Raw genomic sequence first — 25,847 nt, forward strand, 5'->3', positions numbered from 1 at the left:
CAGCGTTGCTAGGAGTCCAGCTGAGCTTGTCTGTGTTGCACAGTTAATCCCCTGGCAGCTCCACATTGAATCCCTCCAGCTCCTGCTGCCACTAACAATGGTGTGATGGTTGCTGTGCAGTCTCGAGTCAGAGTGCCAACGGGATAACCGGTTAAGGACACTCTGCTTTCTTAATTCCATCAAGCCCACCAGGTTCCCCCGCCCCAGGGGCTGCACCAGGATATGCCCCCTCCCCCAGCAGTGGGTACATGGCAGCTTCACCTCCTCCTGTGTGCTGCCTGCCCAGCCTGCCCCTCTGACAGCCTCTTTCTGGATTAGCCTAAATTTCTCTTGTCTCCCAACCTCACCACCAACCCATCTTATGGGCCCCCGTCTTGAGATCACTGAATCTCCGAAAAGAGATGGGCCTTGAGCGGTGCTCCGATGGCAAGCCCCCTGTATGATGCATGCGCCCCGGTAACTCCCCCACACCCATCGATTTATCCTACACGCACCTCCGCTGCTTGGGGAAAGCTACACGGAGAAACTTAAATTTACAGATCATTGAACGTATTCATCGCCTTTGCAAATGTTTCAGATGGGCCGGTGCAGATCGCCCCCTGGTGGCACGAGACCAGCTCTGCCCCCATCCTTCCGATTCCCAGCAGGACGTTTTAGGGAATCTTCTCTTTCCCTGGGGACCTCTTGGAGCGTGCAGAGCAGTGTCGTCCCTGCAGGAGCAGAGTCTCGTTCTCTCTCTGGCTCCCGCCCGCCCCGCTGCAGTGGCTCACGCAGAAGTCGCTGTGCACACACCATGCCCGTGCCCATTTCAGCCTCCCCAGGCGGGTGTTACTGCTGCTCCAGTGTCCCTTTCCCTCAGTCATGCCTGAAACGTCCCCTCTTTGGCGTGTGGGACCCACAGCCCCCTGGTTTTCCTCCTGCTGCCTTCGTCTTTGCTCCTCTGTCTCTTGTGCGACCCTAGTCCTGGGCCCATCCTGGGTATTTTCATTCCTGACCCTTTTCTCGCTCACTGACTTGTCTCTCCCACTCACCTGGCTCCAACTGCCACTGGTCTGCAGGCACCTGAGCCACCCCAGCTCCCCTGTCCCCCGCACCCCCAACCACGTATCTGCCTCCCGGGCTTTTTCTCCCAGGTGCTCCGTGGACCAGCCGCTCAGATACAATAGGACCACACTAGAAGTCATCGTGCCCCCCGCAGCCTTCTCCACTGTGCATCCCCCATCTCTGTGGCCAGCGCCCGTAGTCCCCCGTGACCCCCCCTTTCTCCTCATCAGCTTTTGTGAATTGTGTTCACCAAAAAGACAGATTGAAATCTAGCCGCTGTACCTGTGGGTGTCACACAGTTTGGAAACAGGGTCTTTGCAGATGTAATGAAGATGGAAATCAAGAAGTCATCCTGGACGAGGACAAGCCCTGAGTCCAGTGCAACTGGTGTCCGGATTAGAGGGTAAGAGAAACACATGGGGACACCATATGACAGTGGGGACACGGACTGTGGTAGCGCGGCTACAAGCCCAGGAGGGAGCAGGATGGCCCACTGCAGCCAGAAGCTAGGACGAGGCAAGGCAGGAGGGGTCTCCTGGAGCCTCATCTGGCCTTACGGCACCTGCAGTCTGGACTTCTGGCCTCCAGAGCCATGAAACAGTCCGCTGCTGTCACTCAAAGCCACCCAGTTTGTAGTACTTTGTTGCAGCGGGGCCAGGAAATGAATCAACTCTTCATTTCTCAACATCCCTGCTTCGGCCCCCACGCGGCCTGTGACATCAGCCTTCTAAGTGGCTCACGGCCTCCAGGCTGGTCCATGCATCTTGCACGCCCGTGGCAGAGTGATCACGTGAAATGCAGACTCACTCAGGCCGCCACCTGCCCCCCACCACCCTGATCCCAGCTGCTTTGTCCTTCCTCAGCCCGCAGACACATCCAGGTGGCTGGCGTGTGCTCCGCCTGCAGTGCCCTGCACCCCTCCTTCCAGTGGCATTCCCAGCCCATGGGAGCCTCCCTGGGGGTCCCGGCTCCTGAGGAGCATGCCCCCCCGGTGCTCACCGTTTATCCCAACTTTGCAGGGACCCCCATAGTCAGCCGGCTCCAAATCCCCAGTGCCTGCCTGAATGCTGGACATGAGCAAGAACTCTGCAGAGCTTTGTGAACTTGACCTCAAAACTTGAAAAGTGCAAGGCCTCAGTCTTTCTGGAGAGGCAACCAGAGATACTAAGCATCAGACCTGGGGCCACCTCAAAGCCGCTGTCTGCCACCAGCTGCAGGCTCTGGAGATGGTCTGGAGCTGACCAGGCGCCCTGGTTTATAGGCTACTGTTCCCTCCTCTCTGAGAAACGGAAGCCCCTGCAGTGCCATCCTGGGATGCTCAGCCCAAACGTGCCCCAACCAGGGCAGGACGTCTCCAGACCTTCCAAAGCCCCGGGGACCATCACCCAACATACTTAACACATGCAAAGTCACCCACATCCAACATCAATGATCATATTTCCTTGAAAATGTGTGAAAGTCAGCATTTTTCCTCAATACCACCATGCGTCCAGGAATTTTTGCAAAGTGAGAAAAATTAAACCTAAAAATTGTCGTTGAACCGTAAGGACACATACATGAACAAAACACTGAAGAATTAATGTAGTGAGGCTTTTATTAATACTACTTTTATTAGACATTCCATTGCATCCTTGTATTGGGGTTCTCCTTTGATTGCATTTTTGCAAAACTTTCAACAGCTCCGGGCCTTGGGCCCTGGGTCCATTGGGCTTTTGGGCTTCAGAGACGGAGCCAGGAGGTGGGAAGGCCACAGCTGTCTACAGTGGGCTCCAGGCACGCTGGCAATGGGCCAAGGCTTTTCCCTAGGTGCCAGGCCCTACAGTGGCATCAGGACAGAGCAGCTCAGTCACTGAGATACCACTGGTGCCCCTCCCTTGCCCAGGGTCAGCCACAGCACGGGCTCCCATGAGACTGTCTGTGGGTTTCTCGCTCTGCCATGGAAGGGGGAGGCCAGAGCTAACAGCCCTTAGTTCTCTCCGCCCTCTCCTTCAGGAAGGGTCATGTGGCTTGAGAGGTCCAGGGACTGTACACAGAGCTGCCCCTGGAGCCCAGAGATCGCAGCCTCAAGGGAAGCCCAGTCCAACCCCAGAGACAGAGGCTCCTAGTGGCTGGGGGAAGGGAGAGGGGATGTGGGCACAGGCTTGAGTCTAAGGAGACCAGTCCTGGCTGATCCTTGATGAGCAATGTGGCCTCAGGCAAGTTTCTGAACCTCAACTGTGCCCGGTCTATAAAACGGGAATACCTGAGCCGCTAGAAGGCGGGGGGGAGTGGAGGGTGTTCATTGCAACAGATTGCTGGGCTTGGCAGTTCCTCAGAAAGCTAAATTAGGTTCTCTTAGGTTCATGCCCAAGAGAATGGAACAGAAAGACTCAGGCAAATCCTTGTGCACTCATGTTCATGGCAGCTCTGTTCACAGGAGCCAAAACATGGAAACCATCCAAATGTTCTTCGACGGATGAATGGATCAACAGAACATGGTGCATCCCTCCAATAGGATATTACACTGCGGTCAACAGAAATGAAGCTTTAATACCCGCTAGAACATAGATGAACCTCAAAAGACATGCCAAGTGAAATAACCCAGAAACAAAAGGGCAAAGGTTAGATGATGACATATCTAATACCCAGAAACAGGCAAATCCATAGGGATGAAAGGTAGATTACTGTTGTGGGGGAGAAGGGAGTGGACACAGGGTTCCTTCCTGGGATAATGACGATATTCTGGAAGCAAGGTGCTGATGGTTGCACAGCTGTGTAAATGTACTATAAACCAGTGAATTTCACACTTTAAAAGGGTGAATTTATAATATGCGAAGTCTGGGGTGCCTGGATGGCTCAGTCGGTTAAATGTCTGACCCTTGATCTCAGCTCAGGTCATGATCTCAGGGTCGTGAGTTCAAGCCCCGCCCAGCATACAGCCTACTTAAATTCTTTTTAAAAATTTATTTTTTAATTTATAAATGTGAAATCCATATCATTAAAAAAAGAATAATGTTGCTTTAGTATTGATGATTAGAATCAAATAGTGAAAATAAAAAGTCAGACACCAGTAGGCTGGGTCCGATGTGTCCTTATCTCATCTTCTTACAAGGACACCAGTCATATTGGGTTGGGGCCCACCCAGTGACCTCCTTTTAAGCTAATTACTACTTTAAAAACCCTTTCTCTGGGCAGCCCTGGTGGCCCAGCGGTTTAGCGCTGTCTTCGGCCCAGGGTATTATCCTGGAGACCTGGGATCGAGTCCCATGTTGGGTTCCCTGCATGGAGCCTGCGTCTCCCTCTGCCTGTGTCTCTGCCTCTCTCTGTCTCTCTCTCTCCCTGTGTCTCTCATGAATAAATAAATAAAATCTTTAAAACAAAAACAAAAACAAAAACCCTTTCTCTAGGGCCACCTGGGTGAGCGTCTGCCTTTGGCTCAGGGAGTGATCCCGGGGTCCTGGGATCGAGTCCTGCATTGGGCTCCCTATGGGGAGCCTGCTTCTCCCTCAGCCTGTGTCTCTGTGTCTCTCATGAATAAATTAATAAAATCCTTAAAAAAACCCTCTATCTCTAAATACAGTCATATTCTAAGGGTTAGGATTTCAACGTATGTGCGTTGGGGACGCAGTTCAGTCCATAAAGAAGGGGCAGCCTCACTGGGGAGTATAGCAGCTCTTGCCAGTTGTCTTATGTCAGCCAAAACTGAAACAGAAAGTGTCCTTTCACGTCCCTTTGCATGCCTGTCTTTATACATTTATTTGCTACTCTGTCATTTGCAGAAACATCAGAATGACCCCTGAGAGTCAGCTGCCCCTGCCTGCAGATAATGGCCTCCCAATGTCTCAGGCCCGGCTAGCTCAGGTTCAGCCCAGCCTGGGTCTCCATGCCACCCTCACCCGTCAGCACAGCCACCCAGACAGGAGACCGGGTGCCAGAGGGTGGGGGGCAGCTGGGAGCAGTAGTGCAGGGGCCCCACCCCAGAGCCACCACCTCTTCACATGACAGAGCCAGTCCCTCCCTCCTCTGAGCCTTTATTTGCTCATTTAGAAAATACGTAGGTTTGGATCTAATAACTTGCTAGCCATAATATTCTGGGATCTCAGAATTAATCCCTATAGTATAACATAATCTGCACAGAATAAAACCTTGGCCGCACCCAGTGTCAAATTCTAATGCAGCATTTGACTCCAAGCAGCTCCTGTGCAAACATTTCTAAAAAGAATTTAGATTCTTCTCTGGCTCCTCCGAGTGGTTAAGTTGGAAATAAAGTCCTGGTTTCCAGGTCTGGCTTGAGGACCTTGGGTGTGTTTCTTAAAAGTTTTTAATAATTTCTGCCCACAGTCCCCAAGGCCTTCCCAAGGCTCTAGGAGCAGGACGGAGAGGTGGAGGGAGAAACATACCTATGACCTCAACGGCGAAGGGAGCACAGAGCAGGGGAAATGTGCTGCTGGGAGGACCAGCCATGAGAGCAGGGGAAATGTGCTGCTGGGAGGACCAGCCATGGTTGAGCAAGGACACCGGCCAGCAGCTCTCAGGGCCCAGTGAGGTCACACAGTATAAACTGGATGGGTCACGTGGCACCATCTAGGATCTCAAAATGTCAGAGCCGGATCTGGTGTGGCTTCTGAGACCAGGGACCAACCCTTGATCGGGCACCACACTGGAGGAAGAAGAGGATGAGGGGCACCCATTCCTGCCACCTGGAACGGAAGGCGAGGGAGCGCGTGTGGTGCTGGTCAAGGTCACCCCCGTCAGAGAAGTGAGCACCTAACCCTGGACGGCTTGTCATGAGAGACCCGGGAGCCCCCTGCCTCCTGCTGGGAATGTCTACACCACCTGAAATACTTTATTAGAGTGCATATTGATGCAGCATCTTGGTTTTTATGAGAGGACATTAATCAGTGGTGTTTGAGGGTTCCTTTTGGAAGGACTCTACTTAAAGAAAAATGTGTATGCCAACCATTCAAACTTAGAGAAAGCTAGTAAATTAGAACAGCAACTCTGCATTAAGGAAGGAAGAAGGGTGGAGGGAGGGAGGATAGCACTGAGTAAACAGAGAATTTTTTTTTAGATTTTTGAAATTAATTAATGTATTATTTATTTATTCATGAGAGACACACAGAGAGAGAGAGAGAGAGAGGCAGAGGGAGAAGCAGGCTCCACGCAGGGAGCCCGACGTGGGCCTCGATCCCGGGTCCCCAGGACCCTGCCCTGGGCCGAAGGCAGATGCTCAACCACTGAGCCCCCCGGGCGCCCCTGAGTAAATGGAGAATCGATATCAAGCCAGCCCGATTTCCTGCAAGCTAGCGCCAGATGCATCGTCACCTTCAAATCCATGCCACGTCCAGAGGGGAGCACCTGGCGGAGGCAGCGGTTCTTCCCAGGTGCCTCCAGAGACCACTTTCCCATCCAAACAGGCCCTGGCGGGAGGGCCGGTGGCGCAGCTGCGATCCGTGTTCCGATGGCGCCCTCTGGTGCCCAGAAGGTGCAGGACAGGAAGCCTGGACCGTTCTGGAAACCGCCGAGGCGTCCGCGCAAGGATGGGCGCACCGGGTCCGGGGTTCCCGGGGGTCCCGGGGGTCCCGGCCCACAGACCCTTACACCCTCGGGCTCCCGCTGCCATGAGCCGAGCGAGCAGGGCCCAGGCTTCCCTGCCGAGGCGGGGCTTTCCGCCCCAGGGCGACCTAGTTACCACCAGCTAATGATGCTTTCGTCAGACCATTATGTTTGAATCGCAATCCCAGAAAGAGAAATCCAATAATAGGAAATGATACACACATTATATGCACGAGACGCTGACTCCTGCCAGCTTCCGTATCCCCACTGCACGCCCGAGGAGCCGGGCTCAGAAGGCAGGCGGTGGGGCAGCCGGGGGGCGGCGGTTGATCCAGCCCCACGTCGGGCGCCCTGCGTGGAGCCTGCTTCTCCCTCGGCCTGTGTCCCTGCCTCTCTCTCTCTCTCGCTCTCTCTCATGAATGAATGAATAAATAAAACCTGAAAGAGAAAGAAGAAAGAAAGAAAGAAAGAAAGAAAGAAAGAAAGAAAGAAAAGAAAGAAAGAAGAAAGAGAGAGAGAGAGAAAGAAAGAGAGAGAGAGAGAAAGAAAAAAAGAAAGAACAAAGAAAAAAAGAAGAAAGAAAGAAGAAAGAAAGAGAAAGAAAGAAAGAAAGAAAGAAAGAAAAGAAAGAAAGAGGAAAGAAAGAAAGAGAAAGAGAGAAAGAAAGGAAGGAAGGAAGGAAGGAAGGAAGGAAGGAAGGAAGGAAGGAAGGAAAAGAAAGAAGAAAGAAAGAAAGAAAAGAAAGAAAGAGAAAAGAAAGAAGAAAGAAAGAAAGAGAAAGAAAGAAAGAAAGAAGAAGAAAGAAAGAAAGAAAGAAAGAAAGAAAGAAAGAAAGAAAGAAAGAAAGAAAGAAAGAAAGAAAGAAAAAGAAAGAAAGAAAGAAAGAAAGGAAGGTGGTGAAGGGCCGGAGCTGCCCTGAGCCTCCTCGCGGGTTTCTCCCACGTTCCTCAAGCACAGCAGCCTAACTCCTGATGACATGTCGGCAAACAGCTGCTGTAGGTTCGTGACATCAGTACTAAGGAGTTCCCCTGAACACCTGAAAGCAGGTATGCAAAGCAAGACGTGAACATGAATGTTCGGGGCAGTATTATCAGCGGGAGCTAACAGGTGCAAGCACCCCACGTGTCCAGCCCTGAGGAGTGATCGAGATGTGCTCTCGGTGGAGAATGGAGTCTTATTCAGCCACCAAAAGGAACCAAGAGGGAACGAGGCACCGATATATGCTACAGTGCGAACGTTATGCTAATGAAGAAGCCAGGCACAGAAGAAGCAGATATTGTGTGATCCCCTTTCTATGAAATATGCAGAATAGGCAAGTCTGTAGAGACAGGAAGCACCTAAGTGGCTCCACGGGCTCAGGGAAGGGGGAATGGGAGTGACTGCTTGATGGAGACACGGTCTCCTTTTCAGGTGATGAAAACCTTTTGTAAACATATGGAGGTGATGGCTGTACAACACTGAATTTACAAAATGCTACTGAATTTGTACACTTGAAAATGGTTAGTTTACATTATTGGAGTTTTATCCCGGTTAAAAAAAAATTCTCGTTTTAAAAAAGAAAGGAGTTTTACTCACCTGTTCAGGATTTTTAAGAGTTTCACAATCTACCTTAAGATTATTAATTTGATAAATTTTTCTGAGCACCTATATATGTGCCAAGTACATTTGGGGACCACGCAATGAGGGGAAGGGTGCAGGGGGAGCAAAAACCTCTGTTTTTATAGAGGTTACATTTAGAAAGGGAAACCAGACAAATAAGACATTGTCACAAAGTATGTTGTATACTAAGTGGTGATAAATACTAATGAGAGACTCAGGAGAGAAGGGAAGCGAGTTAGTATGTGTTGGTGGCAGGGAGAAGGCTAAGGAAGTTCCATGAAGAACTTGATGGCCTTCTTCACATGAAGAAGTGACATTTTTAGTAAAGATCGGAAGGAGTGGGCAGAGAGAACGTGACAATATCTGAGCGAAAGGGATCCAGGCAAAGGGAATAGCAAATGCAAAGGCCCTGAGGCAGGAGCATACCTGGAGCCCAGGTATGTGGGTATGTGACTCTGGAAGGTTTTGAGCAAAGCAATGACATGGCCTGACTCTTTCTATCATGTGCATAAAACACACATAGACTAAAAGTCATAAAACAAGGAACCCATTCCACCCTCATTCCAAGTGTGACTTCTAGAATATGCCTTCTTTCGTTCATTCTCCCATATCTGAGAATTTATAGCTCTTATCTATGGAAAGGAGGTGAAAAAAAATATTAGTAATTATTCCTAAGTGCCACTGATATGCTAGGAAAAGACAGCAAAAAGCTGTGGGTGATTAATAGACCATTAAAAGCCATATGTTAAAGCCACAGGGCATCCTTGGTAGCTTACAAATAGGTTCTCACGTCCCACAGCAAGAGGCACAGAAAAAGCTGAGGACCAGGCTCAGGACTTGATATGGGGCTGAGCTACCGAGGTCAACAGGTCTGTTATGTCAAGTTCAGTACCCTGAAGGCAAAAATGGAACCCTGACATATCGGTGACCCAAATATCTAGAACATCTTGGTTTTGCTAGCTCTTTTGAGGCTGCAGAAGTGCTCACCGCTCCTTATTAAGAAAAGTCACTCTCTCCTTGTTTGATGATACAAAGGTTTGACCCTACAAGACAACATGCCCCCTCTCCCCAGGACCTGCCCCCAAGGCCCCCCTTGTCACCTAGGCCAGCAGCTGGTTGCAGCATAACCCTGTCAAGGACATGCTGGCTTTAGTAATTGGAGAGAGGGACTATCCCCCAAAGGTGCTGTAAGATCTAACCAGCACATACGGGGAGGAGGCATGGCTCTTGGGACTGGAGACCCAGGACACTTGGTCATGGGAGCCAGAATGTAAGGTTGCAGAGGGGAGACCTTATTGAATTGGAAGCACTCTTTCAAGAGATAGGGTTTAACACCCTGGCAAGGACCCCAGGAGATGATAACCCAAAGTTAATTTGGAATGCCATAGTTGCTGCTGCAGATGGTGGAGGAAGGGATAAAAAGACTCAGAAATGGTGAACTCAAATGGATATACTATGTACAGCCAGAAGATCCACCAAATGATTGTGTTCCATAAGAATCCACATCATCCACAGGATACTAAATTTTCCACGATCAGAAGGAAGGTGCAGGTAAGATGGAACCATTTATCACTATGAAGTTCAGTGATGGTTCTACAAAGGTGACATCAAGGCTGACAGAAAATCCCATTATGGAGCTGGGCTCACTAATAACAATGGGGATGATTGGATCCTAGGACAATGGCGGCTAGGTAGCAGCTCGCACCTGCCAGAAGCCAGGTGGGAAACATTGTTTATTATTGCAATAAACAACAGGACTGAGGTGGCAGCTAAGAGGTCCTGATCCACAGGAAATTATGAAGATGCTTAATAAAACATTGGCAATCCCAAAGGCCAAATAGATGGGCAGCTCGCACTAGCTGCTCATACCATCAGAGGAAAGCAAGGATGTGTGACCAAGAAGCTGAGGGCAGTCATCCTAGCAAAGAACAAAAACGAAAACAAAATCCCTGTAATCCCTTGCCAAGTCTCCAGAACTGAGTTAGTTTTCAGAGCTGGAACCCACTGACTGAAGAAGATGCCAAGTTCCTAGTAGGTACAATCCCACAATATCACAGCAAAGATGCCAGGTGATGATTGTCCAGTGCTTCTCCAAAGTGACCTATGGCCATTCACTTGGGTAACTCTGCACTGGGGTTGGGGGAATAATACTCAACCATTTAAAGGACTATTAGACACCAGATCTGAGGTGACATTGATAACCAGCATCATGGCTGACTTCTTGTAAGAGTGGGGGTATATGGTGGTCAGAGGATAAATTGTTCCTGTCCAAGGCTCAGCTTGTAGTGGGTCCACTGATCCACAGACCCACTTGGTGGTCTTCTCTAACTCTCAAATGTGTCGCTGGGATTGACATATTTTCTGTTTGATGTAGCCCTTAGCTGAGGAAGACCTTGTGTAGGAACCCTCTGATGCTACCCCCTTCCCCACTGCCTAGCCAAAATAGTACATACAAAAACAATCTAGCATCCTATGGGAATGACAGACATTAGTACCACATGTAAGAATCTCAAAGATGCAGGCATGGTGGTCCTCATTTTCTCCATTTACTTTTCCAAACTGGTTCCTGCAGAAACCAAAGAGTTGTGGAGAATGACAGTAGACTACCACAAACTTCACCAAGCAGTCCCCAACAGACACCTGTTGTGTCTGATATGACATTCTTTCTAGAGCACATTCACACAGCCCTAGGTTTGTGGTATGTGGCCATTGATACTGACTTGGCGAATGCAATTTTTTCTATTCCCATTAGAAAAGATATCAGAAGTAGTTTCCATTCCAGGCAACAACATACATTTACAGTTTTGCCACAAGGTCATGTTAATTCTCCTGTCTACTGAAGACATCCAGGCATTCTGAATATCCAACAAAACTTTGATATACTACATTGGTAACTATATTATGTTAGTCTAGCTAGGTAAGCAAGAAGTGGCTGATACGCTGGAGATCTTAACAAAGCATATGCAGTCCAATGGGTGGGAAATAAATCCTACAAAGATTCAGAGTTCTCCTACATCAGTAAAAATTTTTAAGGGTCCAGTGGTCAGGGCATACTGATACATCCATACATACCCCCACTCCCATACCAAGTAAAAACCAACTCATTGCATCTTGCACCTCACAATCACAAACAATAGATCTTAAAACCTCCTAGGACTGTTTAAGTCTAGAGGCAACAAATCTCATTCAGAAATGCTACTATAGCCCATGTACTGGGGGTTCCAATGACTTGTAGCTTTGAGTAGGACCCAGAGCAGGAAAGGGCTCCTCAGCAAGCCCAGACTGGCACAAAGAAACTTACCCCCTGAGACCACATATAATCTGGCAGAAATTGGTCTAGAAATATTGGCAGTAGGAAAATATGCTCTGTGGAGCTTACACAGGGGGACCCCTAGTGTGGAAGCAAGGTCAAATGATCTGTAGCATCTAAGCCCAGGTAGACATGGAGCATCTGGCTGTGGGTCACCAAGTTACTAGCATTCAAATTCCCATCATAAATTGGGTTCTGTACGACCCACCAAGTCATAGATAGGGTGGGCCCAGGAGCAGTCACTATAAGATGGAAATGGTACATGCTGGATAATGCACAAGCAAGACCAGAAGACACTAGTGAACTGCACCAGAGCCCCTCCCTCAGCTCACACTTATGGCCATTGTCAGGCTACCTTAAGAACAACTAACAAAGGATGTGAAAGCCTAAACTTAATTTACAGATGGGTCAGCTTGGTATGTGGGTCAAAGCCAAAAAATGAATGACAATGGCACTTCAGCCTCTGGAGAGTCTCTGAAACAGACCACAAAGTCCTCTAGAGGGCAGAGCTTTGAGAAGTGCATCTCATCATGTATTCAGTGTGGAAGGAGAGGTGGCCCACCAATAGGGTGGGTGGCCCATGAATTGTGGGTGGTGGCTAATGGCCTGGCTGTCTGGCCAGGAGTCTGAAAGGAAAAAAAAATGGAGGACAAGGAAATCTATGGTAGAAGAATTGGAGTGGGTTTGAAATGTGATGATCTTTGTAACTCACATTAATGCCCACCAGTGGGGTGCCTGGCTGGCTCAGTCAGTAGAGCATGTAACTCTTGATCTCAGGGTTGTGAGTTTGAGCTTCACATAAGGTGTAGAGATTACTTAAAAATAAAATCTTAAAAAAAAAAAAAAAAAACAACCCACAAGGCAGCAGTTGCAATGGAAGAAACACTTAGCAACCAAGGAGACAAAACGATCAGTTGACATCAGCCAGCTTCAATCATTGATGACCCCAGATCTGGCACAATAGCTCTGAGACCAGAGTGACCATGGTGGAGAAATGGAGGTTATGTATGGGCCCTACAGCGTGAGCTCACCAAGACTGAATATCCAACCTGTAAACAACAGATATCTAAGCCAGCCAAGCACTATTCCTCTAGACCAAGTGACCTCTGGATGCAAATTGAGTGCATTAATTAATCTAATCTAAGAGGCAGAGATTATTCTAACAGGAAAAGGCCCCTCCTTTGGATCTGAGTTAGCTCCTTCTGCCCACAAGACCTTAGCCAGCACCAGTAGCTAACGACCTATGGAACATTAGGTTAACCCAAATGGGATCCCACTGTTCATCATACCAGACCCAGGGACCCCCTTTATAACAGGAGGCCCTACAATCATGGGATTGTATCATGCATTGCACCACTCAGAGTTACCAGATCCATAGTCCTGAAATAATCTATGAATGATACATCTGACATGATGCTCTATGGTGGTGAGGTACCATTCTCCAGAACTCCATATACATATAGAATCAAAGACCCTTATAATAAGGTGCCATGTGTCTAGTAGAAAGAATATATGGATCTGAGAGCCCAAGGGTGGAAGTATGAGTGGTCCCACAAACTATCGTTCCGAGTGAAACTCTGAGAGATTTGGTTCTTCTCTTTTTCATGACTTGGCTCTGCAAGTTAGACCTCCTGGTCTCCAATGGGGTCAGGTTCTCCCCCATTGTACTCCCCCCAGGGGAGTACAGCAAGTGTCCCCTTGAACTGTGAACCATGGCTACTGCCTGGGCACTTCTGGGTTCCTTATATCCAAGGATTAGTATCTTGGCATGGATAATTGACCATGATTATTTAGAGGAAGTATGCATGCTGCCACTCACTGAGGAAGAAAATACTATGTGGAGCACCAAGTGATCCACTTGGGTACCTTCTGGGGCTCTTTGGATTAAGTGTGACAGTAAATCAACAAGTGAAGCACCCTTGACCTGAGAACAGCATGGTTACCAGGGGATTATGGCTAGTCATTTCATCATAAACCCCACAGAGAATGAGTAAAGGAGAAGAGGGACAATGAGTATCACTTGAATCCAAACAGTGCAAGGGGTGGACATGGAGATGCTTCTTCTGGTGCCCTGGAAATGTTGTTTCTAAAAGTAATGTGGCGAGCACCTGAGTGGCTCAGCAGTTGAGCATCTGCCTTTGGCTCAGGCTGTGATCCCAGGATCCTGGGATCCAGTCCGGCTTCCAGCTCCCTGTGGAGAGAGCCTGCTTCTCCCTCTGCCTGTGTCTCTGCCTCTCTCTCTCTCTCTCTCTCTCTCTCTCTCTCTCTCTGTCTCTCATGAATAAATAAATAAAATTAAAAAAAAAGAAATTTCAGGAATCCCAAATAGAAAAATCTTGAGAAGGAAGACAAAGCTAGAAAATTCACATTTCCCAATTTTACCTCAAAGCTACAGTAATCAAAACGTGTGGTACTGGTGTAAGGATAGACATATAGAGCAATGGAATATAACTGAGAGTCTAGAAACAAATTCATATGTCTGTGGTCAAATGTTCTTTTTTTAAAGATTTTATTTATTTATTCATGAGAGATACAGAGAGAGAGAGAGGCAGAGACACAGGCAGAGGGAGAAGCAGGCTCCACGCAGGGAGCCTGAGGTGGGACTCGATCCCGGGTCTCCAGGATCACGCCCTGGGCTGCAGGTGGCGCTAAACTGCTGAGCCACCTGGGCTGCGCTCAAATGGTTTTATTTTTTATTTTTATTTTTTTAAGATTTATTTATTTACTTGTTTATTTATGATAGACATATATATAGAGAGAGAGGCAGAGACACAGGAGGAGGGAGAAGCAGGCTCCATGCCGGGAGCCTGAAGCGGGACTCAATCCCGGGACTCCAGGATCGCGCCCTGAGCCAAAAGCAGGCGCTAAACCGCTGAGCCACCCAGGGATCCCTCAAATGATTTTTAAAAAGAGTGACAAGGCCATTCAATGAGGAAAGATAGTCTCTTCAATAATGAAGCTGGAACAACTGGACATCCACAAGCAAAAGAATGAAGTTGGACCCTTATCTCACACCATATACAAAATTAACTCAAAATGGATGAGAGATCTAACCATAAGATCTAAAATTATAAAACCCTTACAAGAAAACATAAATTTTCATGACCTTGGATTTGGCCATGATTTCATAACTATGACACCAAAAACACAAGCAAAAAAGAAAAAAAATTACACTGAACTTTATCAAAATTAAAAACTTTTATAATTAAGGATACATCAAGAAAATGAGAAAACAACCTATAGAATGGGAGAAAGTATTTGAAAATCATAGATCCCATAAGGGTCTGGATATAGAATATAGAAAGAACTATAGCAATTCAACACGAAAAAGACACGCAATTTAAGAACTGGCTAAGGACTTGAATAGACATTTGTAAAAAGGGATATACAAATGGCCAAGAAGTATGTGAACACACATTCAATGTCTTTAATTATTAGGAAAATGCACTTCAATCCCACTAGGATAGCCAAATAACTTTTAAAAGGAAAATAAGTTTGTAAAGATATTGAAACATTGTACATTGCTGGTGGGAATGTAGAATAGTGCAGCTGCTTTAGAAAACAGTTTAGTGTTTCCTCAAAAATTTAAGCATAGAATTATCATATGATCCAAAAAAACTGAAAGCAGGTGTTTAAACAAAAACTTATACACAAATGTTCATAGCAGCACTTTTCAATAGCAAAAGGTGGAAATAACCCAAACGTTCATCAATGGATGAACAAAATGTGTTGTAACCACACAATGAAATCTCATTCAGCTGAAAAAGAAATGGAAGTACAGAAACAGGCCACAACATGAATGAGCCTTGGAAACATTATACTGAGTGAAAGAAGCCAGACACAAAGGAGCATATATTGTGTTATTCCATTTATATTAAACGTCTAGAAGATGTAAATCCATACAGACAGAAAGTAGATTTGTGGTTTCCAGGTCGAGGAAAGAATGGGGAGTGACTGCTTAATGGATATGGAGTTTCTATTTAAGGTAATGAAAATGTTCTGGAAATAGTGGTGGTGGTTTACAACAATCTAAATGTACTTAATGCCACTGAATTGCATACTTTGAAATGACCCAAATTATAAATTTTATGCTATGTGTATTTTTAAAATATACATATGAATGTGTGATAAAAGCTCTCAGCAAGTTAGCAATACAGAGGGATTACCTTGATAAAGAGTATCTACAGCTATCAGACTACTTAATGTTAAAAGCCTGAGGGCTTTCACCCTAAGACTGGGAATGAGGCAAGGATGACTACTTACTCTTATACAACACAGTACTGGAACTTCTAGTCACTGAATACAGCAAGAAATAGAAATAAAAGGAAATACAAGCAGAAAGGAAGAAATAAATCTGTCTGCATTTGCAGATGACACGTTTGTCTACATAGAAAGGGTTAAAAAAAAGGAGAGAAGAAAGAAAGAAAGAAAGAAAGAAAGAAAGAAAGAGAAAGAAAGAAGAAAGAAGAAAAGAAAGAGAGAGAGAGAGAAAGAAAGAAAGAAGAAAAGAAAGAAAGAAGAAAGAAAGAAAGAAAAAGAAAGAGAAAGAAGAAAGAAAAGAAAGAGAGAGAGAGAAAGAAAGAAAGAAAGAAAGAAGAAAAGAAAGAAGAAAGAAAGAAAGAAAGAAAGAGAAAGAAAGAAAGAAAGAAAGAAAGAAAGAAAGAAAGAAAGAAAGAAATTGAGGGCAGCCCTGGTGGCCCAGCGGTTTAGCGCCACCTTCAGCCCTGGGGTGTGATCCTGGAGACCCAGGATCGAGTCCCAATTCGGGCTCCCTGCATGGAGCCTGCTTCTACCTCTGCCTGTGTCTTTGCCTCTCTTTCTCTCCCTCTCTCTCTTTCTCTCTCTGTGTCTATCATGAATAAATAAATAAAATCTTAAAAAAAGAAGGGGTTGAGGAATCTACAAAAACCTTTTAGAATTAATATGTGAGTTCAGGGATCCCTGGGTGGCGCAGCGGTTTGGCGCCTGCCTTTGGCCCAGGGCGCGATCCTGGAGACCTGGGATCGAGTCCTACATCAGGCTCCCGGTGCATGGAGCCTGCTTCTCCCTCTGCCTATGTCTCTGCCTCTCTCTCTCTCTCTCTCTCTCTCTGTGACTATCATAAATAAATAAAAATTAAAAAAAAATATGTGAGTTCAGAAAGATCACAAGATACAACATCAACTTGTAAAAATCACTCACATTGCTATATTATATAGAACTAACAATGGAAATACATAAACCAAAGTTTAAAACAAAATATAATTTATGATAATTCAAATAGAAATGACATACTTAGGATATATTTAACAAAAATTTACAGAATGATCAAAGAATTGAAAAGACATTTAAATAAATAGACATACAATGTTCATGGATTGTAAGACTTGACATAAAAAGATATCAACCTCCCCCAAATTGCTCTATAAATTAAAAAAACCAATAAGAAGAGATCAATGAAACCAGGAGCTAGGTTCTTTGAAAAGATCAACAAAATTGATAAATCTGTAGCTATGCTCATAAAGAGAACTCAAATAAACCAAATCACTAACAAAAGAGGAGAAATAACAACCAATACCACAGAAATACAAACAATGGTAACATAATATGAAAACCTATTTGCTAACAAATCGGACACTTAGCAGAAATAAATAAATTCCTAGAAACATAATGCACCAAAAATGAAGCAGGGAGAAACAGAAAATCTGAGTAGACCATTACCAGCAATGAAATTGAATCAGTAATAAAAAAATTCCTCCAAAAACAAAAGTCCAGGACCAGACGGCTTTACAGGTGAATTCTCTGAATTCTCCCAAACATTCAAAGAAGAGTTTAAAAAAATATTTTAATTTAAAAATAGGGATCCCTGGGTGGCGCAGCGGTTTGGTGCCTGCCTTTGGCCCAGGGCGCAATCCTGGAGACCCGGGATCGAATCCCACGTCGGGCTCCCGGTGCATGGAGCCTGCTTCTCCCTCTGCCTGTGTCTCTGCCTCTCTCTCTCTCTCTCTCACTGTGTGCCTATCATAAATAAATAAAAATTAAAAATTTTTTAAATAATAAAAAATAAGGAATTAATACCTATTCTTCTCAAACTATTCCAAAAAATAGAATAGGAAGGAAAACTTCCAAATTCATTCTATCGGGCCAGTATCACTTTGATACCAAAACCAGATAAAGACACCACCAAAAAAGAGAAATATAGGCCAAAACCTCTCATGAATATAGATGCAAAATCCTCCAAAAAAAGAAAAAAGAAAAGGCAGCAAACCAAATGCAACAATACATTAAAAACGGTCATACATAGGGGTGCCTGGGTGACTCAGTTAAGTGTCTGCTTTCAGCTCAGGTCATGATCCTAGGCTCCTGAGATTGAACTCCATATTGGGCTCCCTGTTCAGTGGGGAGTCTGCTTTTCCCTCTTCCCACCCCCTGCCCTGCTCATGCTCTCACTCACTCTCTCACTTATGTGCTCATTCTCTTGAATAAATAAATAAAATCTTTTTAAAAAATCATACACCATGATCAAGAGAGATTTATTCCCAGGAGACAAGGGTGGTTCAATATTTGCAAAACAATCAACATGATAAATCACATCAATAAGAGAAGGATAATAACCATATGATCATTTCAATAGATGCAGATAAAGCATTCAACAGAGGACAACATCCATTCATAATAAAAAAAAAAATCCTCTGCAAGATAGGTCTAGAGGGAACATACCTCAACATGATAAAGGCCTTATGTGAAAAGCCCACAGATAACATCATACTCAATGGTGAAAACCTGACAGCTTTTCCCCTAAGGTCACAAATAAGATAAGGATGTCCACTCTCACCCCTTTTATTCAGTGTACTACTGGAAGTTCTGGCCACAGCAATCAGACAACGTAAAGAAATAAAGTCATCCAAATTGATAAGGAAGAAGTAAAGTTGTCACTGTTTCAGGATGACATGATGTAGAAAACCCAAAAGATTCCACCAGAAAACTACTAGAATTGATAAATGAATTCAGTAAATTTGCAGGATACAGAATCAACGTATGGAAGTCTTTTGCATTACTATATGCTAATAATGAAGTAGCAGTAAGTGAAATTAAGAAAACAATCTTATTTACAATTGCACCAAAACAAATAGTAACATAAAACCTGGGAATAAACTTAACCAAAGAAGTGAAAGACCAGCACTCCGAAAACTAACAGTGATGAAAGAAATTCAAGACAATGCAATTAAGTGGAAAAACATTCCATGCTATGGGTTGGAAGAACAAATATTGTTAAAATGTCTATTTTACCCCAAGCAATCTGCAGATTCAGTGCCATCCCTATCAAAATACCAACATTTTCCACAGAACTAAAACAAGCAATCCTACAATTTGAAACCACAAAAGACCTTAAATAGCCAAAGCAATCTTGAAAGAACAAAAAACAAAACAAAACGCAGGCATCACAAATCCAGACTCCAGGTTATATTAGAAAGTTATAGTAAACAAAACAGTATAATACCAGCCTAAAACTAGGCACATAGATCAATGAAATAGGATAGAAAACTCAGAAATAAATCCACAATCATACAATCAACCTTTGACAAAGGAGAAATGAATATATAATGGGAAAAGACAGTCTTCAACAAATGGTGTTGGGAAAATTGGACAGCAACATGCAGAAGAAGGAAACTATACCACTTTCTTACACCACCCACAAAAATAAACTCGAAATGGATTGAAGACCTAAATGTGAGACCTGAGACCATAAAAATCCTTGGACAGAGCACAGGCAGTAATGTGTGACATTGGCCATAGCAACATTTTTCTAGATATGTCTCCTGAGGCTAGGGAAGCAAAAGCAAAAATACACTATTGAAATTACATCAAAATGACAATTTCTGCACAGTGAGGGAAGCAACCAACAAAACTAACAGGCAACTTACTGAATGGGGGCAGATACTTGCAAATGACAGATCTGATAAAGGGTTAGTGTCCAAAATATATAAAGAGAAGGAGGAGGGGCAAGATTGTGGAAGAGTAGGGGTCTTCAACTCATCTAGTCCTACAAACTTACTGAGATAACTTCCAAAACATCCTGAACACCTACAAATTTGACCTGAGATTTGAAGAGAGAAGAGCTGGAATGCTACAAAGAGAAAAGTTTTTGCTTCTAACAAGGTAGGAGGGTAAAATAATAATAATAATATAATGAATATAGTGGGGGAGTGGAATTGCTACTAGCAGTGAAAGCTTCTGTGGCATGAAAGCCCAGCCCTGGAGAAGCGGGAACTTTAAAAATTGGTGCCAGAGTTTTCCCTGATGGAAAAGTGCTCAGCAGGGAAATTGAACAGAATCTCATGAGGGGTAGTGAAGCCTCCAGATTCCCAGAATCACTATAAGAAGAGCGCTGCCTGGGAGAAAGTGCACTGCAAACTGCGGTCCAATATCAGAAAGGGGCTGGAGCCTGCAGCCCTTGGGGCATTTGGGAGAAGCCAGTCAGGCAGGCGGGCCGGCTCTGGACAGAGGTGGCTGTGCCCCATTCCTTTCTGGAGAGGCAGCCCCCAGGAGCATGGGTGCAGCAGGGCCCTGGATCCCAGGGCACCCAAGCAGACAAAGCCAGGGATCCTGTGTCCCCCCGGGGTAAGCGGAAGCGGGGAGGGTACAGGACAGCGAGGACTCTCCTGCCACCGAGTCCTGCACCTCCAAGCTGTGCAGATCAGTGCATCTGCACCTCCCTGGGAGCACATAGGCCAGTGTGGACTGGGAGACTGAGGTTAGTTACTCAAGGGGAGCTCAACCCCAAGCTGGAGACCTGGCTGCCGCCATTTTTTATTTTTCTCTGTTGCACCCTGTGCCTGGGAGGGGCGGGGTGGCCATGGAATAGAGGCCTCGGGGGGTAAGCAGCTCCCACTGAGCCCAGCACCTGGCAAGGAGCGGGGCATCTCCACCCAGGTACACACACCTGAGAATCAGCACAGCAGCCCCTCCCCCAGAAGACTAGCTGGAAGAACAGGGGAAAAGCACATTTACTGAACAAGCAACACAGGAAAGTTCCAGGACCAAGCGAAAATAGTATATGGAACTAGAGGGTCTTTATTTTTGTTTGTCTTCTTCCATTATGACCCATTTTTATGTCACACTGAAATTTTCCAATATTTTTTCTCTTTTCCACCTTACCTACAATATTTCATTTCATTTCATTAACTCTTCATTGTTAAGTTTTTTCCTATTTGACTTTCATATTTCTACAATTACATGTCTTAGATATATTTTTCACTTCTGGATTCCCTTCAACGTATCCAATTTAATTTTGGTAAATATACAAGATATGGGTATTTGTTTTTTGTTTTTTTCTGCCTCGTTTTGTTTTACAATGGTGGAAGTTAGTACCTTTTAACACGCGACCAAAATACACCCAGAACCAAGGGGAACATTGTGTTGGTTCATTCTGTGAGATTATATTCTCTCTTCTTTCCCATTCTGCTCCCCTCTTTTATCTTGTTTATGTTTTTGTGGTCAATGTTGGAGCTTTATATAAATATTCCTGATTTAGGGATGCCTGGGTGTCTCAGTGGTTGAGACTCTGCCTTTGGCTCAGGGCATGTTCCTGGGGTCCTAGAATTGAGTCCCATATCAGGCTCCCCAAGGGGGCCTGCTTCTCCCTCTGCCTGTGTCTCTGCCTCTCTCTGTGTATCTCTCATGAATAAATAAATAAAATATTTTTAAAAGTATTTCTGGTTTATATAAATTTGGGATTGAGCATCTTCTAACATACAGAACAAAATACACTCAGAACCAAGAGGATCACACTCTAGGACCCCTTCAGTAGAATACATTCTCTCTCCACTACCACTTCCATATCACCACCACCAACCCCCCTTTTTTTCTCTTTTCTTCACTTTTTTTTTCTTCTTTGTTTTTGGTTTTTGGCTTTTTATTTTTACTACTTTGTTTTAAAATTTGTTTTTCACTTTGTGGTCCTTTTGTTTTCTTTTGTTCTGTTCTACTTTTTCTTTTATTTTCTGGTATCTGACCTATTTGGAATCATCTAGAGTGTATTTTACTTAGGCCATGTTTGATATTTTTTACTCAGCCCACTCATACAGCCACTCTGCACTGAATAAAATGACTAGAAGGAAGAATTCACCATAAAAGAAAGAACCAGAAACAATACTCTCTGCCACAGAATTACAAAATTTGGATTTAAATATGATGTCAGAAATTCAGTTCAGAACTACAATTATAAAGCCACTGGTGGTTCTGGAAAAAAGCATAAAGGACACTACAGACTGTGTTACTGCAGAACTGAGATCTAATCAGGCCAAAATTAAAAATAGATTAAATGAGATGGAATCCAAACTGGATGCTCTAACTGCTAGTGTTAATGAGGTGGAAGAGAGAATGAGAGACATAGAAGGCAAGTTGATCGTAAGGAAGGAAGCTGAGGAAAAAAGAAAAACAATTAAGAGACCATGAGGAAAGCCTTAGGGAAATAAATGATAGCTTGAGAAGGAAGAATTTATGTATAATTAGGATTCCAGAAGAGGCTGAGAGAGAGGACCACAGTATATTTGAACAAATAATAGCTGAGGGCATCCAAAATCTGGGGAAGGAAACAGTCATTCAGATCCAAGAGATAGAGAAGATTCCCCCTCAAAATCAATAAAAACTGTCTAACACCTCGACATTTAATGGTGAAACTTGCAAATTTCAAAGATAAAGAGAAAATTCTTAAAGCCGCGTGAGATAAGAGATTCTTAACCTATATGGGGAGAAATATTAGATTAACAGCAGATCTCTCCACAGAGACCTGGTAGGGCAGAAAGGGCTGGCAGGATATATACAAGGTCCTAAAGGAGAAGAACATGCATCCAAGAATACTTTATCCAGCAAGGCTCTCATTCAGAATAGGAGAGATAAAGAGCTTCCAGGATAGACAGAAACTGAAAGAATATGTGACCACCAAAGTGGCCCTTTGAAATATTAAGGGGAGCCCTGTAAAAGAAAGAGGTAGCCCAAGGAAACAATCCACAAAAACAGAGACTGAATAGGTAATACCATGACACTAAATTCATCTTTCAATAGTGAATGGGCTAAATGATCCCATCAAAAGATCAGGGTATCAGACTGGATAAAAAAAAGCAATATCCATGTATTTGCTGTCTACAAGAGACTCATTTTAGACCTACGGACACCTACAGCCTGAAACTGAAGGGGTGGAGAACTATTTACCACTCAAACGGTCCTCAAAAGAAAGCAGGGGTAGCAATCCTCATATCACATAAAGTTTATCCCAAAGACTGTAGTAAGAGATGAAGAAAGACACTATATGATACTTAAAGGGTCTATTCAATAAGAAGACCTAACAATCATGAATATTTATACCCCTAATATGGGAGCCGCCACGTATATCAATCAATTAATAATCAAAGTAAAGAGATACTTAATACAATAATACACTAATAGCAGGAGACTTCAACACAGCACTTTCAGCAAATGACAGATATAAGCAGAACATTACCAAAGAAACAAGAGCCTAGAATGACATACTGGAACAAATAGATTTCACAGATACATACAGAACATACCAACCTAATGCAACTGAATACACATTCTTTTCAAGTGCACATGTAACTTTCTCCAGAACAGACCACATACTGGATCACAAATCAGGTCTCTTTGGTTGATACCAAAAGATTGAGACTGTCCCCTGCATATTTTCAGACCAAGATGCTTTCAAACTAGAACTCAGTCACAAGAAGAAATTTGGAAGAAATCCAAACACATGGAGTTTAAAGAGTATCCTACTAAAAGAAGAATGGGTCAACCAGTAAATCAGAGAAGAATTAAAAAGACTCGTGGAAACTAATGAAAATGAAGATACAATTGTTCAAAATCTTTGGAATACAGCAAAAGAGGTCCTAGGAGAGAAATATATCACAATACAAGCCTCCCTCAAAAAAAAAAAATTGGAAAAAAACTCAAATACACAAGTTACCCTCACACCTAAAGGAACTCGAGAAAGAACAGCAAGTACAGCCTACATCAAGTAGAAGAAGAGAGTTAATAAAGATTTGAGCAGAACTCAACGAAATAGAGACCAGAGGAACTATAGAACAGATCAACAAAACCAGGAGCTGGTTCTGTGAAAGAATTAATAAAATAGATAAACCTCTAGCCAGCCTTAATAAAAAGAAAAGAGAAACAGACTCAAATTAATAAAATCTTTTCATTGAGGAGAATGAAAGAGGAGAGATCACAACCAATACCAGGGAAATACAAACGATTTTAAAAACGTATTATGAACAGCTATATGCCAACAAATTAGGCAATCTAGAGATGCATTTCTGGAAAATCACAAATTACCAAAACTGGAACAGGAAGAAATAGAAAATCTCAACAGGCCGATAACCAGGGAGGAAATTGAAGCAGTCATCAAAAACCTCCCAGACAGAAAAGTCCAGGGCCAGATGGCTTCCCAGGGGAATTCTATCAAACGTTTAAAGAAGAAATAATTAAAAAATTAAAAAAAAAAAGAAGAAATAATACCTATTCTACTAAAGCTGTTCCAAAGAATAGAAAGGGATGGAGTACTTCCAAACTCATTCTGTGAGGCCAGCATGACCTTGATTCCAAAACCAGACAAAGACCCCACCAAAAAGGAGAATTATAGTCCAATATCCCTGATGAACACAGATGCAAAAATTCTGAACAAGATACTAGCCAATAGGATCCAACAGTACATTAAGAAGATTATTCACCATGACCAAGTGGGATTTATCCCCGGGATGCAACGCTGGTTCAACACTCGTAAAACAATCAACATGACAGATCATATCAATAAGAGAAAAAAACAAAAACCATAAGATTCTCTCAATACATGCAGAGAAAGCATTTGACAAAATACAGCATCCATTCCTGATCAAAACTCTTCAGAGTGTAGGGATAGAGGGAACATTCCTCAGCATCTTAAAAGCCATCTACGAAAAGCCCACAGACTGGGAGCCTTTCCCCTAAGACCAGGAACAAGACAGGGATGTCCACTCTCACCACTGCTATTCAACATAGTACTGGAAGTCCTCGCCTCAGCAATCAGACAACAAAAAGAAATAAAAGGCATTCACCTTGGCAAAGAAGAAGTCAAACTCTCCCTCTTTTCAGATGACATGATACTGTACATAGAAAACCCAAAAGCCTCCACCCCAAGATTGCTAGAACTCATACAGCAATTTGGTAGCATGGCAGGATACAAAATCAATGCCCAGAAATCAGTGGCATTTCTATACACTAAACAATGAGACTGAAGAAAGAGAAATTAAGGAGTCAATCCCATTTACAATTGCACCCAAAAGCATAAGATACTTAGGAATAAACCTAACCAAAGAGGTAAAGGATCTATACCCTAAAAACTACAGAACACTTCTGAAAGAAATTGAGGAAGACACAAAGAGATGGAAGTCCATGAGTCCATGCTCATGGATTGGAAAAATTTATATTGTGAAATTGTCAATTATACCCAGGGCAATTTACACATTTAATGCAATCCCTATCAAAATACCATGGACTTTCTTTACAGAGTTGGAAAAATCATCTTAAGATTTGTGTGGAATCAGAAAAGACCCCAAAGAGCCAGGGTAATATTGAAAAAGAAAACCAAAGCTGGGGGCATCCCAATGCCGGATTTCAAGCTGTACTACAACATTGTGATCATCCAGACAGTGTGGTACTGGCACAAAAACACACATAGACCAATGAAACAGAATAGAGAATCCAGAAATGGGCCCTGAACTCTATAGTCAACTAATATTCAACAAAGCAGGAAAGACTATCCACTGGAAAAAGGACAGTCTCTTCAATAAATGGTGCTGGGAAAATTGGACATCCACATGCAGAAGAATGAAACTAGACCATTCTCTTACACAGATACAAAGATAAACTCTAAATGGATGAAAGATCTAAATGTGAGACAAGAATCCATCAAAATCCTAAAGAACACAGGCAACACCCTTTTTGACTTGGCGACAGCAGCTTCTTGCAAGATACATCTATGAAGGCAAGGGAAGGAAAAGCAAAAATAAACTATTGGGACTTAATCAGAATAAAAAGCTTCTGCACAGCAAAAGAAATAACAAAACTAAAAGACAACCTACAGAATGGGAGAAGATACTTGCAAATGATGTATCAGATAAAGGGCTAGTATCCAAGATCTATAAAGAGCTTATTAAACTCAACAGCAAAGAAACAAACAATCCAATCATGAAATGGGCAAAAGACATGAACAGAAATCTCACAGAGGAAGACATAGACGTGGCCAACATGCACATGAGAAAATGTTCCACATCATTGGCCATCAGGAAAATACAAATCAAAACCACAATGAGATACCACCTCACACCAG

Source organism: Vulpes vulpes, chromosome 3, assembly GCF_048418805.1.
Source record: "Vulpes vulpes isolate BD-2025 chromosome 3, VulVul3, whole genome shotgun sequence".
NCBI classification, from domain to species: domain Eukaryota; kingdom Metazoa; phylum Chordata; class Mammalia; order Carnivora; family Canidae; genus Vulpes; species Vulpes vulpes.